This window comes from Leopardus geoffroyi, chromosome B1 (assembly GCF_018350155.1).
Source record: "Leopardus geoffroyi isolate Oge1 chromosome B1, O.geoffroyi_Oge1_pat1.0, whole genome shotgun sequence".
NCBI classification, from domain to species: domain Eukaryota; kingdom Metazoa; phylum Chordata; class Mammalia; order Carnivora; family Felidae; genus Leopardus; species Leopardus geoffroyi.
Genome location: NC_059327.1, coordinates 146,963,154 through 146,980,836, shown reverse-complemented (window position 1 = coordinate 146,980,836; position 17,683 = coordinate 146,963,154). Strand labels below are relative to the sequence as shown.

Here is a 17,683-nt window from a genome sequence, read left to right as displayed (position 1 = left end):
ATAAACATCAAAAAAATAAAAATAAAACAAAATAAAATAAAATAAAAGGCATTATCCAGGTGGGCCTGATCTAATCTCATAAGTCATTAAAAGTAGAAACCTTTCCCTGACTGGTTGTAGAAGAGAAGGTAAAAAATGTGAACTGTGAAAAGGAAATGACATACCATTGTTGGCTTTGATGATGGAGCGAGACTGTGCAAGGACCAGAGACAGGTGTCTAGCTGCTGACAGTGAACTCCAGCCATCAGCTAGCCAGGAAATGGGGACCTCAGTCTCCAACAACTGGAACCTGAATTCTGCCAACTTGGTGAATGGGTTTGGAAGTGGATTCTTTCCCATCACCTCCAGGCAGGAGTTCACCCTGGCTAGAACCTTGATTTTGGCCTTGTGATAGCTAAGCACAGAAACCAGTCCAGTCACCTGGGATTCTGATTCACAGAGCTGTGAATTAATAAATGACTATTGTTTTAAATCACTAAGCTCTTGGTGATTTGTTATGCAACAACAGAAAAATAATACAGAGAACAGAGCCCTAGGCCCAGCTCTGCTATGCTTCATTTGTTTGATCTGGGAAAGATGCCAAATTTATCTGAGCCTCAGTTTCCTTATCTATAAGATAAATGAGTTGTGCTAGAGGATCACTAAAATCTTCTTCCTGGCTAAATTTCCATAATTAATCATTGGGCCATGACTTCCCTATTTTAGATTATTAAAGTTGCTTTCTTGATCATAAATGATTGATCATTCTTATAATTGTTGCTAAATCCTTGGTCAAGGATATGATTCACTATTAAAACATATTTTACATGGAAAAATGCATTACACCATAAGACAAACTGCATTATGATATAAATACTTCATGACAATGTAGAAGTCTAGTAATTTATTACAATAAGGCATAGTCTTCTCATTTACACTGTAAGCTGATAAGAACAGATACTACACTTGATCTTAGCTAAATGGCTGAGAAGCAATTCGTTTGCCATTTAAAGATGAGCACAGGGTGTTCATAAAGTCTAGAGGCATAGTCAAATGTACATAATATCATCGAGGACATCTTTGGTTTCTTCTCTGAAAAATAAAATATTATCTATGTTTCCATATTTTATAAACAACCTATAAAAGATTGGGTAAATGACATATAGATTATTTAAGTATTTACGCATCCACAACACCAACTAGAATTTATCCTAAGTGTTTAAAAATTCACTTTATGCCTTTTTATTGTGTTACAACAGAATTATACTATGCTACCACCAATAAATTGTTACCAAAGTAGAGTTATATAAACATGGAATTAAAAATGCATATTACCCATAAAATTAAAATATTGAAGTGATCACCTACATGTATTTAACCTGAAGTCCTATGCTCATTTGAATAATACTGACCAGTTTTAACTTATGTTCAGATGAAAGGTTATTTTTTTAAACAAACTGTGATTTATTTATACTCCACATCAATAAAAAAGAACAAACTATGGATACACAATTAATACACAGAAATCAGTAGCATTTCTTTACACTAACAATGAAGTCACAGAATGAGAAATTTACAAAAACAGCACCATTTACAACTGCACCAAAAAGCCTAAATTCCCAGGAATAAACTTAACCAAAGGTTAAGGCATAGGTGAAAGACCTATACTCTGGAAATTATAAAACACTGATGAAAGCAGTTGAAGATAACGCAGATAAATGGAAAGATATTCCACACTCATGGATTGTAAGAATTAATATTGTTAAAATGTCTGTATTACCCAAAGCATTCTGCAGATTCAATGCAATCCCTATTAAAATACCAACAGCATTTTTCACAGAACTAGAGCAAATAATATGAAAATGTGTATGGAACCACAGAAGACCCTGAACAGTCAAAGCAATCCTGAGAAAGAACAAAGCTGGAGGTATCACAATTCCAGATTTCAAGATGTACTGCTAAGCTGAAGCAATGAAAACAATATGGTACTGACACAAAAATAGGCACATAGATCAAAGGAACAGAATAGAGACCCCAGAAACGAACCCACATTCTTATGGTTAATTTATGACAAAGGAGACAAGAGTATCCAGTGGGGAAGAGACGATCTCTTCAATAAATGATGTTGGGAAAACTGGACAGCTACATGTAAAAGAATGAAACTGGACCACTTTTTTACACCACACACAAAAATAAACTCAAAATGAATTCAAGACGTAAACGTGAGGCCTGAAACCATAGAAGTCCTATAAGAGAACACAGGCAGTCATTTCTCTGACATTGACCATAGCAATATTTTTCTAGATATGTCTAAGGAAAAGGAAACAAAAGCAAAAAAAAAAAACAAAACAAAAAAACAAACTATTGAGACTAACCAAAATAAAAAGTTTTTAAACAGTGAAGGACCCCATCAACAGAACAAAAAGACCACCTACTGAATGGCAGAAGATACTTGCAAATGGTATGTCCAATAATAGGTTAATGTCCAAAATATGGAAAGGTCAAGTTTATAATCCTATCATATAGAATCAATATTTTTAAGACATAGAAATTATTGCAAATTTAAGATAAATTATGACAGAACAGTATTTGCTATCCAATACTATGAATGGAACAGTGTAACTCCTAACACCAAAATAACATTATCCAAGTTATATTTAATAACATGGCATATTTTGCATTCAGATAAAATTGTTGGGCCATTCCTAATGTGAACTTCCACTAAATACACTAATTTGCTAAAATAAAACTATTCTTAGTCTAACAAATAAAATACACAGAGGAAAGAAATATTGTTATATTTACATTTTAGCCATATAAATACACGTCTATTATACATTCTCCCACATAGTACTGATCGTATGGAAGCAAAAAACTCGAGTGTATTTTTATATCTTCTGCTTTTGTAAACATATGAAATAGTTTTAAGAGCTGTTTTAATGCATTGTTTTCTAACATTTCTGACACTTATGGGTCAGTTTTGACTGATTGATTTTTCTCATCATTATGGGTTGTATTTTCCTATTCCTTTGCATACTTGCTAATTTTGATCAGATGCCTGACACAGTGAATTTCACCTTGTTGGTTGCTGGATGTATTTGTGTTCCTATAAGTATTCTTGAGCTTTATTCTTGGATGCAGTCAAATTACCTCAAAACAGTTTGGTCCTTTCTCAGGTCTTGCTTTTAAGATCAATCAGAAAGGACCAGAGCCATGTTCAGCTAGAGCTAATTACTCATCACTACTGAGGGAAGCCCTCTCTGTGTGCACTAGCCAATGCTAGGTCAATTAGGAGATGTCCCAGTCTGCAGAGTTTGAACAAGTATTATTCCCAGCCCCACGGAAGCAAGGCCACAGTTACCGCTAATCCCCTCAGGTGGTTCTTTTCCAACTTTGCATAATTTCCTCACATATATGTGCTGATTAGCACTTGACTGAATACTAGAGGGGAACCCCTTCAGATCTTCAGGATTCTACTGCGTGTAGTTCTCTTCTTATAGTTTGGTGAACTCTGGCCACCTTCATCTCCCAGACTCTCAGCTCTGGCATCTCCACTCCAAGTGCCTGTCAGGCTCAGTCTGGTTGTCCTTCTGTAAGATTCAGATTAAAACCCCTCTAGGAAGTAAACTGGGGTAACACTGAGGCTCACGTCATTTGTTTCTCACCTCTTAGGGATCCCTAGCCTTCACTGTCAGGTATCTGGTACCTTGCAAACTGGTGTTTCATATTTTGTTCATTTCTGTTTTTTTAAAGCAGGGGAGTATATCTAATCTTTGTTATTCCACCGTGGTCAAGAGCAGAAGTTCACATAATTTGGTTTTGCTAAGAACATATGGTAGTTTAGAAACTTGGATTTATAGGCATGTTACTCTGTAATAGGACTTAGAATTCTCTCTAGCAATTCAGCTTTCCCCAAATAGCTTTCTACACACATTTACTTGGACTTGTGGAATTAGCAGTGAAATGCTCAGTGTAAAAACCCTGACAACACTCTTTTAATTAAAAAAGAAATCATACTCTTCTAAGACATTAAATCTCCTTGAATATGTCCTTGCAACATAGGATATCATATGTAAGCAAGAGACATTTAAGGTTGAGCAGCATTCAGTAGATCTCAAAAAATATGTATATTCTGTTCACCTTACTCCTAAAACAATGTGAACTCCTCTGCCCATTAAAAGCTGGCTCATCAACAAATAAATGAACTATATATTCTTCAGGGAGTGTCGTTCACCTATGTGAGAGAATGTTAAAAATTACCCAAGGAAAATTCATGGATATTCTTTGCCAAGGACTTGGGAGTCTTAATTACAACCCTATTTTCACTTTTATTTTCAAGATGAATAATACATGATGAACTGATGATTTCTTTTAAGCTAGTAAGAAAAATCTCATATGGTAATAATACCTGTGATTTTCCTAGCCAAGATGAAACTTTCATAGTTACACTTTCATATAAAAACTCCTGTTATGATCAAATGAAATGTATCCTAAGCTGACTGAGGGATTTCCCTCAGGATAGGGTAACTAGGAAGAATGTGTGTGTGATCTTTAGAATTTTCCCTTTTCCCCTCACTGTGGGCATTCTTCATCTATAACCGTAATAGATGTGATCAGAAATAATATATGGCCATAGGCATGACTGCATCATACAATATGAAGTAAATTCTGCACTTTCCTCAAAAAAAAAAAAAAAAAAAAAAAAGCTGGCTGAGCCAAGAGGTACTGTAAATGTGTTTGTAGAAGGAAACTGATGTCCAAGAGTAGATCCCCTACCGCCCAGAATGCTGCTTGTTACTTAACACAAACATGGAGAGAAATAAAAAACAAAAAACAAAACTAAAACCTTAGCAAACATAGGCATCACCTTACAGTCCAAAGAACGCAATGTTTGAAATATTCACTGAAAATGTTTTGCACTGAGTTTTATAAAGAATTATAAACTAGGTTTTTAAAAACATCATATTTAGATGAGAGAAAATTGGGGGTGAACTGCAGGAAGTCATGTTACAGTGGTGAAGGCAAGAAGTAAATCCTTTAAATCAGGGCTCACTGTGGGACATTTCCTAAAATCAACAACAAGGGCCTCAAGAAGCGGATAAAACTGCTCACTCAAAAAAGAAATCACCTTATGAACAGGAAAGCGAGGTCTTTTTGCATTTTTAATTCAAAAAATCTAAACACTTGTGTGTTAAGCTCAAATCAAGGAATGGCATAGTTGATGGGTTAACATAGATGTAGTGAAAACATTTAACCACTGACTGTGATCCAAGCCAATAAATACCGATATTTTCTTCAACTATTAGATGGGAAATCCAGACAAGTCTGTTTCTAAGTGAGTGTGAGTTGATTCCATCTCAACTCATTCAGTAATTTTGAAGATCTAATAGATTGGTAATACAAAAAGAAGCCTCACAAAATGGAAACACTAGGATTATTATCAAAGTCTCATTACCTCTATCCCTCCTGCCCTCTTTTCCTTCCTTTCCTCCCCTTTTCCTTTCTCTGCTCACTCTCTCTTTACTTCCTTGCTCTCCTCCTTACTTCCTTGCACCCATCTATTTCCAAGCATTTCTTGAGCACTTTTTTTTTTCCGACGTTTATTTATTTTTGGGACAGAGAGAGACAGAGCATGAATGGGGGAGGGGCAGAGAGAGAGGGAGACACAGAATCGGAAACAGGCTCCAGGCTCTGAGCCATCAGCCCAGAGCCTGACGCGGGGCTCGAACTCACGGACCGCGAGATCGTGACCTGGCTGAAGTCGGACGCTTAACCGACTGCACCACCCAGGCGCCCCTCTTGAGCACTTCTTAAGTATAGAATCTGACCTAGCCTCTGGGAATAAAAGGTGAATAAGCTCAGTTCTTGTCACTGAGGAAGCCAAAGTGTAATAGCAGTGGAGAAAGATATATAAACAGATACTTTAATACAAGGTTAGTAGGTAACTGGAGAACCAACTTACTCTACTGGAAGACATCTGAGAGCATTTCAACAGAGGAGGTGATATCTGAGCTGGATTTTAAAAGACACACAGATGTTAGATATATGGAGAAATAGAGAGCACCGTTCCAGGCAATGACACACGTGCACCAGACCAGAAAAGAAATTGGGGGAAGAGAACTTCAAAGGAGATGGAACAAAAAGTAAGTGAAGATTTGTGTTGAGAGATGTGGTCACTAAGGGAAGCTGAAGCGAGATCATGAAGAACCTTAAATATTTTATACACAGGCTTAGAGCTGAGTTTGCTGGGGTGGTTCAGTATCATGCCTGTTATCCTGACATAAATAGGAGCAGTGTTTTCTTTTACTCTCAGATGTGGCCTAGTTTGAACAACAAATCAGGTGGGCAGCTTACTTATAGGCCTCTTGATATCAGAATGGGATTTTTTAGAAGGAGGGCTAAAGCTATAGAATTCTCCTTTGTGCACTTCAGTTCAACGGCAACAGAGAGACTGTAATAATAGGCTTTCCACGCTGTGCTGCAGTGATCTTTCCTAGGTGTGCAAACAGGGATGGTGAATAGGATCATTTGGCAGTCAACATCCATTCCAACCTCCTTGGGTTGTCGACATCTGCAGAAGCGGGGAACTATGTGTCCCAACGTGCTTGCAGCCAGGATTCCAGGTGAGAATTCGGTTATGTCAGCTAGAGTGAGTTTTGGATTCAGGAGCGGCAGGTGTGGTTGAGGAGATACTGTGGGACCACAGTCTTGGCATCCTAGGTCTAGTTGTTGGTCGTGTGGAGGCTGTGAGGAGAGTGCATAGTGAGCAGTAGCGGCAGTTTGCTGCCCTGGGAGAAGTCTTGGTCCTTGGAGTCCAAAGGTCCAGTGGGAGCCCCCTCATTCTCCCCCTCCCTGGCCTGGGCCGCAGCAGCGGCTGCCCGGGTGGACCAATCTGCTGTATCATTCTGAGAACTAGTCAGGAGCTTAAGCCTGGAGGCCACTCCTCCAAACCTTCCAACAATTTAATGCACACCTAATTCTTTATATTAAATCGTTTCATGCTTAAAATAGCTAGTGTGGTTTCAATTTCCTGGAACTGAACCTTGACATATCTATGGTAAGTTATTTAACAAAACCGGGCTTCAAATCCACAGCCGTGTAGTAAGAGGGCTGGGCTATTCAATGATTTGCAAGACCTCTCCTACCTCGAAAATTTGCTTTTGTGATTCTGTAATTTTGTGAAGTTTGCCTAATCCTCCATTTTTCCTCTCTTGCAGCCCTCAGGAACTGCTTCCAACCTGGCTTCTAGCTTACATTTCCATATAACTATTTTACTAAGATCGCTATGAGTATACTTTCAGTAGTCAGAAAATGCACCAAAAGTCATAGGATGCATATCAGACACTCATTCATTTAACACACATTTACTGATTACCTATTAATGCCAGGTGCTCTTAAACAATATTTTATAAACTCCTTTACCTAGTCCAAGCATTTGTTTAGACAAAACATCCCTGGAAGTATATTTTGTCTCTGTCTTGTTTGCAATTTGATAATAACTTTCCTCCCCAAACTCTCTCCCTTCTCTACCCCTCTCCATCCAGGGCTTCAGTCAGTGTGCTATTGCTTCTTTGTAGAAACTGACCTGAGTCAAATCAGGATTTCTTTTCCCTTGTCTCTAGACCACTATCTCTATTTCCAGCCCATTTTGTTGTCCTTAATAGGGTGAATCATCACACATTCTCTTCACTGATGTAGTCTTTCAAATCCACATTTTATTCCTCTCCACTGTTTTAAAAAAAAAAAATTAATGTTTAATTATTTTTGAGAGAGAGAGAGAGAGAGAGAGAGCATGAGTGGGAGAGGAACAGAGAGAGAGGGAGACTCAGAATCCAAAGCAGGCTCCAGGCTCTCAGCTGTGGGCACAGAGCCTGACACGGGGCTCGAACTCACAGACTGCGAGATCATGACCTGAATTGAAGCCAGGTGTTTAACTGACTGAGCCACCCAGGCACCCCTTCCTCTCTACTCTTAGTGTTCTATATGTCTCTTCAGGTGGTCCTTTGCTGGATCCTGTGCTCCTCACCAATTGGCTGAGAATTACCCAAAGACCTTTGTTTACATATTCCCTTGGATAAATCATTCAGTCATCCAGTTTTATTTATTTTGAGAGAGAAAGAGAGAAAGAACAAGAGCAGGGGATGGCAGAAAGAGAAGGAGAGAGAGAATCCCCAGCAGACTTCGTGCTGCCAGGGCAGAGCCCGATGCAGGGCTCGATATCACAAACTATGAGATCATGATCTAAGCTGAGTCAAGAGTCAGACACTTAACCGACTGAGCCACCCAGGCACCCCAGTCATCATGTTTTAAAACCTTTTTAATCCTTAAGTCACATATCCTGAGTCATAGAACATTTCTACATTGCTGTTCCAGTGCTTTCTCACTATTATTATTCTTAAAGTATTAATTTATCTCTTTCTTTTTTTTTTTCTTTTTTCTTTTTTTTTTTTTCAACGTTTATTTAATTTTTGGGACAGAGAGAGACAGAGCATGAACGGGGGAGGGGCAGAGAGAGAGGGAGACACAGAATCGGAAACAGGCTCCAGGCTCTGAGCCATCAGCCCAGAGCCTGACACGGGGCTCGAACTCACGGACCGCGAGATCGTGACCTGGCTGAAGTCGGACGCTTAACCGACTGCGCCACCCAGGCGCCCCAGTATTAATTTATCTCAACATGATCATCCTTCAACACTCTTCTCGTACTCCTCATCAGGCAATCAAAACTCTGAAGTCATTTTTACTTTGCTTGCTTAACAGGTCATTCCCAAATTCTGGTAATTCTTTCTGCACAATATTAGATTTGTCATTCTATCTACAATTCCGCATTCAATATCATGTCCCAGGTTCTGTATTGGTCTCTTTTCTTTCCCTATTTTCTGTCTATACCTATCCTATGTTTGGCCACTTGAATTATCTCCTTTAAATGTTATCACAAGAGCTTTTGGTAGTCAAATTTCCTTTCCTCATGAAATCTAAGCCTTTTGTCAGTGGCCAAACTTTTCACTACCTAAACTATGTATCTCCTATTGTAGTCTGGTTTCATTTTTTTCTCAAGAAGAGTTAACCTAATTGTCATTGCACAGTCTACCCATCTCTGCCATATTACTTGTTTCATCAACCTGGAATGTTGTCCACCTGAACTAAAAAATATCTCCAAAAATCCTTAAAGGCACTGATCAAAATGTTTCCTGTTCAAGGATCATTTCATCTGACTCTAATTAATAGCAGTCCCAGAGGACTTTCTACTAATGTTTGTAAAGCCAAAGCTTAAAAAAAAAAAAAAAGTCTTGAAGGATAAATTTATGTGCTGTTTTTTCTCTTATTCAATAAATGTCGGAGTAAGTCCTTTGTAAAGCAAAGAATAGTCATAGATAATACAACTCACCACAGCACGTAAGTGCACATAACAACAAGCCTGAAAGCTAGGTATGCCTTGCACAGTATCGGTTATAGTTCTGTTGTTCTCACACAAGAAGCATATGCTATATAAGAATTATTTTGCCTTATCCTATTTACTTTGGAATTCTTTTTTTATATTGACTCCATGGTATTGCAGACAGAGGGACATAAAAGCTCTTGAATGTAGAAAAGTTTTGTGATTAAAAAGCCTAATAATTAGTGATTGCATCCATTTTTTGTAAAGTGGGGAAATGTGCTTTTTAAAAAAAGTAGTCCAATGAGCTTGAATACATTAAGAGATCAATACATGTTTGTTAAGTAAATGAGTGGGCGAGACAACAGGTAAATTTTTTGAGTTTAAAGAAAATGGGGATAGAAATAGATCATAACCTATCAGTGTGTGCACAAAGTAGAAGAATGGAGAAAAAAAACACAATAATTGTTACTGAAGTTTCTGATAGTTCTAGAAATAACACCAAAGAATAACTGGAGACAAGTTATACATCCAGGAATAGGCATACAATTAAATAAATTGTATCTTTTTTTTTTTTTAATTTTTTTTTTCAACGTTTATTTATTTTTGGGACAGAGAGAGACAAAGCATGAACGGGGAGGGGCAGAGAGAGAGGGAGACACAGAATCGGAAACAGGCTCCAGGCTCTGAGCCATCAGCCCAGAGTCCGACGCGGGGCTCGAACTCACGGACCGCGAGATCGTGACCTGGCTGAAGTCGGACGCTTAACCGACTGCGCCACCCAGGCGCCCCAAATAAATTGTATCTTATAATACACACAGAGGTATACACTATAATATTACATGATGCTATAGTTCATGTACATATATATGTCTAACATAGTTAGTCCTCATTATTTGTAGACCTTTATATTTGTGAATTTGCTTATTCAACAAAATTTATTTGTAACCCTGAGGTTAATATTAGCAGTGTTTTCTCAGTCACTATTTCCAGATAACATGATTGTGTTTTTAGAAATCCAAAATAATCTACAGATCAACTATTAGAATTAATAAATGAATTAAGCAGGTCACTGAATACAAAGCCAAAAATATCACTTGAATTTTATATATTAACAGCAAAGGATGAGAAAATTTATCAACAAAAAATAATACCATTCAAAAGTGTATAAAAAATCAAAGTCTTAGGCAAATTGAACTAAGATGTGCTAGACCTCTACACTGAAAACTATGATCATTACTTAAAGACAATAAACTGCAGAGTTGGAGAAAATATTTGCAATACATATCTGACAAAGTATTCATATCCAGAATATATAAATACTCCTACAAAATAATAATAAGACAGGCAATTTTAAAAGTGTTCATTTTGTGCATTTCACAAAAATAACAGTCTAATAGCCAACAGGTGTATATAAAGTTTCTCAACACGTTTAGATATCAGGAAAAACAAATTAAAGCCAGATAAAACATACCTGCTACGATAACTAAAATTAGATCTAATAAATAAAACTTGACAATCCCAAGCATTGGATAGGACTTGAATCAGTTGGAACTCTCATACACTGCAGGTGGGAATGTCAATAGTATACTACTTTGTAAAGCATTTAGCATTATCTACAGAAATTGAATACATGCATACTCTAAGACACAGCAATTCTACTCTTGTGTAAAAACTAAACAGAAATGAGTGCTTATATGTATTCACCATAGTACACACACAAGAATATTCATAGCTGTTTATAATAGCTAAAACTAGAAAGTAGATTGGATGAATAAATTACGATAAATTTGTGTGATAGAACAGTATAGGGTAATAAAAAACGAACAAATCACTACAGCATGCAGCAATGTGGATTGACCTCTTAGAAGTAATATTTAATTTTTTCTATGTTCATTCATTTTTGAAAGACAGAGAGAGACAGCACACAAGCAGGGGTGGGGCAGAGAGGGAGGGGGACACAGAATCCGAAGCAGGCTCCAGGCTCTGAGCTGTCAGCACAGAGCCTGATGCAGGACTCGAACTCACGAACCGCGAAATCAGGACCTGAGCAGAAGTCAGATGCTCAACTGACTGAACCACTCAGACGCTCCTAGAAATAATATTAAGTTAAAGAGGGGCGCCTGGGTGGCGCAGTCGGTTAAGCGTCCGACTTCAGCCAGGTCACGATCTCGCGGTCCGTGAGTTCGAGCCCCGCGTCAGGCTCTGGGCTGATGGCTCAGAGCCTGGAGCCTGTTTCCGATTCTGTGTCTCCCTCTCTCTCTGCCCCTCCCCCGTTCATGCTCTGTCTCTCTCTGTCCCAAAAATAAATAAACGTTGAAAAAAAAATTAAAAAAAAAATATTAAGTTAAAGAAACCAGACAAAAAATAATAAATACTATATGATTCAATTTATATTATATACACTAATTTCATGAAAGGCCAAAATACACTGTATCAATAGAATTCAGAATGGTGGTTACCTTTGATTACCTTTGATCTCCTAGGAGATCATACAAGGGAAGGTTTGAGATGGTGGCCATATTCTACTACTCAATATGTATAGTGGTTACTTTTGTAAAAATTGAGTTGAAAACTTAAGACTGAATGTTACTGTATGTGTATTATAGAACAAGACAAAACCACAATAAATAAAACAAGCTTTCAACATAAATCTATTCTATCACATGTTAATGCCTTGTTTGACACAGTATAGAAATATGAAACTTGGGAGAACATAAAAAATCTCTGAAGGATGTAATACAGCAATCTAAATTGATGCAAAATAATTTATGCAAGAGTGACAAAAGACCTCCCACAAAGACTGCCTTCTTTCCTCCCCAAAAAGTGACTTGATAACAAAATACTTTAAATCAAGCCACACAATGTAGTTCCTAGGGGGTGGAATGTCTGGTTAACGTAAGCCTAGTAGAGTACACAGGACATTTGCCAGATTTTTGTCAAAGAATGTCTATGAGATCATTCTTCAACAAGGGCTCCCCTCCATATTCCTGACATGATATAAACTGCTCTGGTATTTATGTATGCTGGACACTCCTTTAGTATACTTTATAGGTTTTTAAATAAAACCAGCTGGCACTTGAGCTGACCTTGAGGACAAAGAAAAAAGATTTCTCTGCAGCACACTTGTGTGCATCAGAATCACCTAAGTCTTAGGGTCTCCATCCAGACATTTTACAGCACTTGGTTTGCAAAAGGCCCTGGAATCTGCATTTCAAGAAGCACTCCAAGAGATCCTGGGTCAAGTGGTTTGGCTCATACATTTATGGTATCCTGGTCTATACTATCATATCAACTATTCATTTTCAGTGAATTTGCTTATTTCAAAAATATAATGTCTTCTCTCTATGTGAAATTAGTATGGATGATAGAACTTAATGCAATAAGCAATAAGCTATATATGTCCTTTTTATATATGTCCTATTATAAATCCTTTATCTGCTAGTTAGATTTCATCTTTCTCAGTCACATCAGTGTAACAACATTAACCTACTCAATAATCAAAGAAGAAAAGTAACTGAAATAATGCCTTTCCATATTAATTAATAATTATTATATGCATAGAATGACTTGTTGCTATGTAAACTATTATTTTTTCTTAATGAGAGGCAACTCAGACTTGGACCAGAGCTATCTGAATCTGCTAACACATAAATTCAGGATTAATGGAATTCAACCATTTAAAAGGCCAATGTGCACTATTAAAATATAGAAGAGAAATTATAAAGTGAATTTACCTAGGCAAATGAAAGACAGAGGTGAGAAGCTTTCCAAAAGAAACAAAAAGAAAAGAGAAAGAGAAAACAGTAAAAAAAAAAAAAAAAAAAAAAAAAAATAGAGAAAAATCTGCCAAAGACTAAAGAGACTAGAGAGAAATAAATAACCTGCAATTTAAATTGGGTAGTGACTAGATGAAAATCAGAACATTGTGGTTGTTTTACGTGAGAGAGCAAAACCTTACTAGGAACCCATGCAGAGAACATGGTAGAAAATAGAAAGTATAAAATTCAACAAAATTAATTTTTACTGCTGGAAAAATAATGTCTTAAATAAGGAACTAAGAAAAAACAAAACAAAGTCAAACAGTAAACCAGGTTAGTGTTATTCATATTATGAGCCTTGGGAAATGCCCCTGACTTTTTGCTTCTGCACCAATATGAAAAGGAGATAGCATGCCTGAGACCCACCCTGGGCCTCCAGGTACCATCACGCAAATAATGAATGAAGGTTAGTGAATTGTTTTGAGTTTCTCAAGATACAATGTATAGTTATTTGGACTATTGTGCTTTTGATTTAGACCAATTAAGTGAGTTAACATTTTAATAACATTTAGTATCATGAGCATGAAAAATTAAGCAAAAAATATAGTGAAATATACTATGGGGAAAAGGCCAAATGAAAAAAATACATACATAGTTGCTAAATCTTTCAGTGAAAGAACACAATTACTTCTCCCGTGACCCCCCCGCCCATATTGCTATTGGATACCATTTAAATCTGAAGGTGCTAGAAACACAAATAATTTATTTGGTTTAATAATAACATTATTCAGGATATCACAGCAATGCTGATGAAATACATACTACCTACCAAGCACCTAAAATGTTAATTAAATGAATATACACTCTAACTATTAGCAATTATATCAATCTTCATCCATGTTACCACTCTAATACAACAAACACATTATCAATCAATTATCATCACGGGTAAAAACAAAATAGTCTTTTATCTTTGAGAAGCTTAGAAAATTAGTAAGCCACAGTGAAAGACTGAGTATTATCATCATTAGGATTAATTTATATATAATTAATGCCTACTTTTTATTACAGAATTATAAAGACAATTATTCTAAGGGGAGGAGGACAGAAAAATGGGGCAAATCATTATCCCAACTTCCAATGTGGAAATGGCAATTGCAGCTTGCTGATCTCACCAAGTTATTTACATGGGATGATGATTTTTATTTATTAATTTACATTGGAGGATGATTGGATGTCCAATCCTTTTTTTCACTAGGGTAAGACTATAGATAGAACCACTCAGACTGCCTTGATGGCCTTTGCTTTTATTTATCCCTGGAGAGTCCATGTATGTGCTACCATTGTATGACAATGCCTTATGCTATCAATGGATTTTTTTTCCCCCTGAATTTCCTACTCTCTGACAGTGACCAATAGGGCAATCACAATGAAGCTTAAATCAAGCAATGTTGTAGAGTGCTGAAAAGGATATACATGCTCAACCCGAAAGGCCATGGTCTCATGATCCTACAGGACTTAACAAATGTCAAAAAGAAACTTCTTTTTAAAGACTTCCGTCTTCCTAATTTTTGACTGCTTAATATAGCAAAACACTTTGTACAAATACAATTATCTGCTTGAATGTCTTCATGTAAGTGAAGATATCTTTCATGAGAGACTGAAGAATGTATGTTTTTTTGTTGAAATTTAGTTTTACACAAATGAACAAGCATTACCAAAGAGAAGAATGTCAGTGTTTTTCTGTATTATGAAATGCATAGACACACACACACACACATACACACATACACAACACTCACACCAGATTAAAAGATTGCAAAATATTTATATTTTCCTTATTGGCACCTCCTTGACTTTCATGCCTCAGATATTTTCTTCTGTTGTTTTTAATACTAATATTTAGATTGATAGTAAAAGATTGCTAATGGAACTTTTCTTTCAAAAAGTTTTTGTTGTTAATGAGATGTATATTAAATAAAGAAAAATAAAACAAAATTAAAACTTTATTGTCTAACTCTACTGTAACAGTTTTCATATATTAACTTAATTAATCTTCAGAGCAACCGTAATAAAGACTATTGTCTCCATTTTAGAGATGAGTGAAATGAGCCACAGATACAGCAAGTTGCCTAGAATAACACAATTAAGCAGAAATGCACTGTGGGCAAGTCCACAGTGATGTATGAATGAATACAAGGGATTAATAAACATGAAAAAGTTCATAACACAGACTCGTACATGCATGGACTCACAGGAAAAAGAGAGTAAAAGGATATATAGTGAAAAAAGAATTTATTTTTTAAAATTGTTTATTTTTCCCCCAGTTTTGAGTGCTATTATAACCAGAAAAAAATCAGCAAATGCTACACAAAAGAAAACAAATGGACAAAAAGATTTATGTGCAAATTCTCAAGAATCTTATGTAATATACACAAGAACATATGCTACCTCAAAGAAGTTGTTTTTTTTTTTTAACTCAATAGCACTTTAAAAGTACATCTGGGGGCGCCTGGGTGGTGCAGTCGGTTGAGCGTCTGACTTCAGCCAGGTCACGATCTCGCGGACCGTGAGTTCGAGCCCCGCATTAGGCTTTGGGCTGATGGCTCAGAGCCTGGAGCCTGTTTCCGATTCTGTGTCTCCTGCTCTCTCTGCCCCTCCCGCGTTCATGCTCTGTCTCTCTCTGTCCCAAAAATAAATAAAATGTTAAAAAAAATAAAAAATAAAAAATAAAATAAAATAAAAGTACATCTGCCTTGCACTTTCTATAGATACTTAAGTTTCTGTTTGTTTTGCCCCCCCCCCCCACAGTTCTGCAAACTTGTTGAGGAAATGACCATGATTCATTCCCATTTGCATCCACTGTGCCTACACAATACAAGGCCTGCCACGTGTAGGGAGGCATTCAGTAAATGGTGGCTGAGGAATTTCATACTTGTGGAAGCAAAAACACTAAGAACAATACTATCTTCTATCACATAAGAACAAAATTGTCTCAGAGGCTAATAACTACCAGATATGACCTCATAATTGCATAAAGATACACCTAGCTGGGCGGTCATGAGGAAAGCAGGTTATCAGGTTGAGAAACGAGAGACATTTCTAGCACAGCTGGAAAATCACTCAAATTCCAACCTCTTTGTATTTCTGCTGAATATTTTACTCATATTTGACGACCCCTTTTTAGAAAACTTTCCCACACCACAATGTCACTCATGTTTCCCATAAGTTTTTATGCATGCCTTTATTATATGTATAATAGAGCTACCTTATAGTATTATTTGTGACTATTTTATTTGACTGCACTTGAAGCTCCGTGAAGGCAAGAAGTGGGCCAGTATACATCAGGACCACTGCACACAATCTTGCAGGCTGTGCACTGCACAAGGGCACCATATCTAAAGAGATGCGATAAACATCATGGATATCATAGATTGGAATATTTGTATCAACAATTTTCTGGTGGGTAACAATAAAGTTTCTTTTTTTTTTAAGGTTTATTTATTTTTCACAGACAGAGAGAGACGGAGCATGAGTGGGGAAGGGGCAGAGACAAAGGGAGACAGCATCTGAAGCAGGCTCCAGGCTCTGAGCTGTCAGCACAGAGCCCAACGCAGGGCTCAAACCCAGGAACCACAAGATCATGACCTGAGCCGAGCTGAAGTCGGATGCTTAACTAACTGAGCCACCCAAGCGTGCCAACAATAAAGTTTCTTGAAGAAAATGTCCTTTGTTTTCTTATATTCAAAGGTCCTAGAACATAAAAGGTACTCAAAAAAAAATTTTTTTTTTAATTTTTTTTTTCAACGTTTATTTATTTTTGGGACAGAGAGAGACAGAGCATGAACGGGGGAGGGGCAGAGAGAGAGGGAGACACAAAATCGGAAACAGGCTCCAGGCTCTGAGCCATCAGCCCAGAGCCTGACGCGGGGCTCGAACTCACGGACCGCGAGATCGTGACCTGGCTGAAGTCGGACGCTTAACCAACTGCGCCACCCAGGCGCCCCTCAAAAATTTTTATATAAATGAATACACCAAGAACTGTACCATTAACTAATGCACAAAAAATTAATATATTGGTTTTATCTTTCAAGCTGACATGTGAGGAAAGTAATTTCGATATGATAGATAATATAGATTAAAATGTGATAAAATTAAGAATATTTTGGCAGTAAATATTAATGAATTTTATGGTCTGAAGACATATAAAGCAAATTCTCTCTAAAGTAAATATTGTAAACTATATCATTATACCTCAACACTAATGCTACCAACAGGGGAAACGGAGTTTAGGAATTCTCCCTGTCTCTCATAGGGCTTATAAGCTTTAATATCATAAAGCATGATAACCACTGCTATTAATGCTTAATACAGGTTTTCACTTTCAGATATTCAAGGGCACTGTACCCAAGATATCTGTAAATAGGACAAGAGGCATTAAAACAACAATGACAAAATAGCCTGTATTTCTTGGCATTCTACTTTCATTTAATCAGTACTTTCTATTTGTTATGTATAAATGCTGAGGACTAGCATTTTTTAGGCAGATTCATGTCACCAAACTTCTTTA

The 17,683-nt window shown here is 36.9% G+C and overlaps 1 protein-coding gene and 1 non-coding gene across 3 annotated transcripts in view; both read right to left on the bottom strand.

The window, feature by feature from the left end:
- ADAMTS3 (ADAM metallopeptidase with thrombospondin type 1 motif 3) overlaps nucleotides 1-17,683 on the bottom strand; it is a 263,903-nt gene that overhangs the window by 76,265 nt on the left and 169,955 nt on the right. The gene's annotated exons all lie outside the window — the stretch shown is intronic.
- LOC123596654 lies at nucleotides 790-975 on the bottom strand. Its single transcript, XR_006711800.1, has one exon. It is a non-coding gene; the product is annotated as a U2 spliceosomal RNA (small nuclear RNA).